We start from the raw sequence: 3,225 nt of genomic DNA, 5'->3' as shown, positions 1-3,225 counted from the left end.
TTTTTTTATTATTTTTTTTTTATTTATTTATTTTTAACATCCAAATGTTAATAATGGTTTCCTAAGATCTTTCCATGCATGTCAAGATCTTACAAATCCATGAGGGGTAAAATCCACCAAAATTTCGGACCCCTTTTTCACCCATGAAAAACCCGAAATCTATGAACATGTAAGAAGCATAAGTCCTTGTAACCGGCTCTTGATGCCATTGTTGGGTTTGTACAAGATTATCAAAGTTCAAGTTAACCATATTTAACATGAAAACGCAACGGAAGCTTAGATTTTAAAACTTGTTATGAACATACCATTATGTTAAAACTAAAACCCAAAGAACAAGGATCAATATTACAAGAACAATATGCTTACAAAATGTAAATGGTACCTTCTTATACCTTATAAGAAGATGTAGATGGATGAAGAAGATGATGTCTTCAAATGGCAAGGTTGCAAAGAGAAACCCTCAAGCTTTGTATACCCCAAGCTTTGAGCAACAACACCAACTAGTTGCTAGGATTTTTGAACACTTGAACTAGCTCACAAAACTCCCTTTTTTTCTGCTGCTGCTGCCGTGAGTATATTAGAGAGGAAGCGAGAGTTTTGAAGCTTGAATACACTTGAAAAATCTCAAAGAACAAGAAGACAATTGCATGTATGGGGAATGGAGGATTAAAAGGAACCCAAGACAAGTTACAAAGAGCATCTTGTTTTTGATTGGGTAAAACCACCACCCCCACATGGGTGGCCGGTTTTGTTTTGTTTTTCTTTTTTTTTTTTTTTGTTTTGTGTTTTAACATTTAAAACATCTCCATTCATTTTATAAAACTCATTTTCATAAAATGTACATACATCTATTTAATTATTTAACCAATTAAATAATTAGTTTATATAAACAAATTATCCAAATAATTTATTTGAATCCTCAAGTGTGTTTGTTTAGAAAACCAATTTTCTATACATGTAGTGTTCGGTATTCGTTTAAATGATCAAATTATTAAAAGAATACATTTGGTGTCGTCTAGCTTGTTATTGGGTATGACCCGACTTGGATCAAACACAGTTAGCCACATTAATATAAGTATGTGTCTCGGGCATACGTAATTTCAACATAATTCTGTTCATTACCATTAGATTCATCACTTTCATAGTCTTCTTCAAAAATCATTCTTTCACCACTATCCTCCTCATTCTCACTATCACCATATACATTTAAGATACTTTTCAGTCCATCTACCTCATCTGCCACATTCTCCACTATCACATCCACCATCTCTTCATCATGAACCTCATCAGCTACAGTAGCAAGTAGCAACAGTGGCCTCTTGGATATTCTCCCCCTGTTTTGGGGCAACTGAGTTCTCCTCAACTTCTGCCTCAAGGGTATGTATTTTCAAAAAATCTTGGGCAAGATTTTCTTTCAAGTCATCATTTTCTTTCTTCAAGTCAGTATTTTCTCCTCTTAACCCCAAATTTTCACATATAAAATCAAGATTTCTTTTTAAAATATAATGAACACGGGGAGGGATAACTGGTGGTAAGTCAGAGAAAATATTAGGTAAAGGTTGGATTGTATCAGTGGGTGGGTTTATGGTTTAGGATTGTGGTTAGATTGGGTTAGTAGATTGTGAGTGTGATGGGGATTGAATAGGTGTAAGTGGGAAAGTTTGTAGGTGAATTGGAAGTGATTGTAGAATATATGGTTCATGTGATGGCTGGGTTGGGTCTTGGGTAATGGATTGGGTTTGGGTTAAAGGTTGGCACGTAGTTTGGTCAATGGTTTGAGGTGGTGTTTGGGTTAAGGTTTCAGGTGGGCTTTGGGTTAGTGGTGAGGTTGGTGGGGATGATATATATGTGTCTGGTTGCGTTGGTGAAGGTGGTGTGACTGGTGTTGTTGGTAATGGTGTTGGTGGTGGTGTGGGTAAAGGCTGATCCTCCCCTTGAACCTGTGCATTATCAACAAAATCTCCTCTAGCTCCCCTTTATGATCATCTCCATCATCATCATCACTGGACTCATCAGAACTATCATCGCCTTCCTCAACATCTTCCTCCTTTGAGGTTAACTCAGGAACTGGCATAATTTCAGCATCATGGTTAATCAACCATGGCAACACATCAAACTCAGCATTTGGTTTGAATCTGCTTGTGCTTGCCAGATTAGCAATCCGTTTGTAAGTATTTGGATTCTGCAACCATTGTGGATAAACCTTGTAACTCATGATTAAAGATTATTTTCAGAAATTTGGGATAGGCCAGGAATTTTTCTTTATTCGGCTTCCTCAATATGCTAACCATCCCTTCAAAGATCATCTTCGAAAAATTAAAAGGTAGATCATAAACTATGGCAACAGTTGCATTTGCCAAATCTCGACTCATTAGAGTCCAAGATCCCTTTCTAGGGGCGAAGCCCTGTATAATGTGATGGATTAAAAATCGATAGATGTTTGGAAACATTACCTTCTAGAACTGTCCCTCATGGACATTCCCTTGATAACCCATAGTCTGCACAAAAATCTTCAGCAGATGATCAGTCGTAAAATGAATCGGATTGTGATCATCATCGTGCAATTGCAAGCAGGTTCTGATTAATCTTTCAGTTACACGGATCTCCTTCCTTGCCACGGTAGCTTCTATACACCTACCATTTATATCATCGTATAACTTGGCTGAGTGCCAGAAATCTAGCAAATGATTTCTATACAACACCGGGCACTCTGTTAAAGCAAAGCGTATATTCGATCTTTGTAGCCACCTTATCATATCAGCCACCTCCTCATTGTCTGCTTTAACTTGTAACAAAGCACACATGTTGTGCTTGTGTTCAAATGGGTATGCCGGTTCATCCGCTATATCTGTTCAAACAAATAAACACATTCAAAGCAGAAGTCAGTCACAAAGTTCATAGCTTTAAGTAGTTTTAGGTTATAATTTGAAGAAGATAAGAAGAAATTTCTTTAAGAACCTGAGCTTCGACAAATTTATAACCTACACAAGAAACAGAGAGTTAGTACAAATGAATATCAAATGCCCATTATCACTTAATTGTTGTCGGAAAACACTTAATTGTTGCTTACCGAGTCGAATTGAGTGGGCTGACAAATTAGGGTTAGGAAATTTAGATGATTGTAATAAGGCGGTTGAGTTTCTGAAACGAGAGCAAGAGAGTGGAAGGTGAGACAGAAAAGTGGCAAAATTTTCTCTAACTCCCATTTATATACCTTTTGAAAGT

This window comes from Bidens hawaiensis, unplaced genomic scaffold, assembly GCF_021521415.1.
Source record: "Bidens hawaiensis isolate Kalapana, Puna unplaced genomic scaffold, B.hawaiensis_p1.1 tig00029716_1, whole genome shotgun sequence".
Taxonomy (NCBI): Eukaryota; Viridiplantae; Streptophyta; class Magnoliopsida; order Asterales; family Asteraceae; genus Bidens; species Bidens hawaiensis.
The sequence above is the reverse complement of the archived record's forward strand: the minus strand, read 5'-3'. Positions refer to the sequence as shown.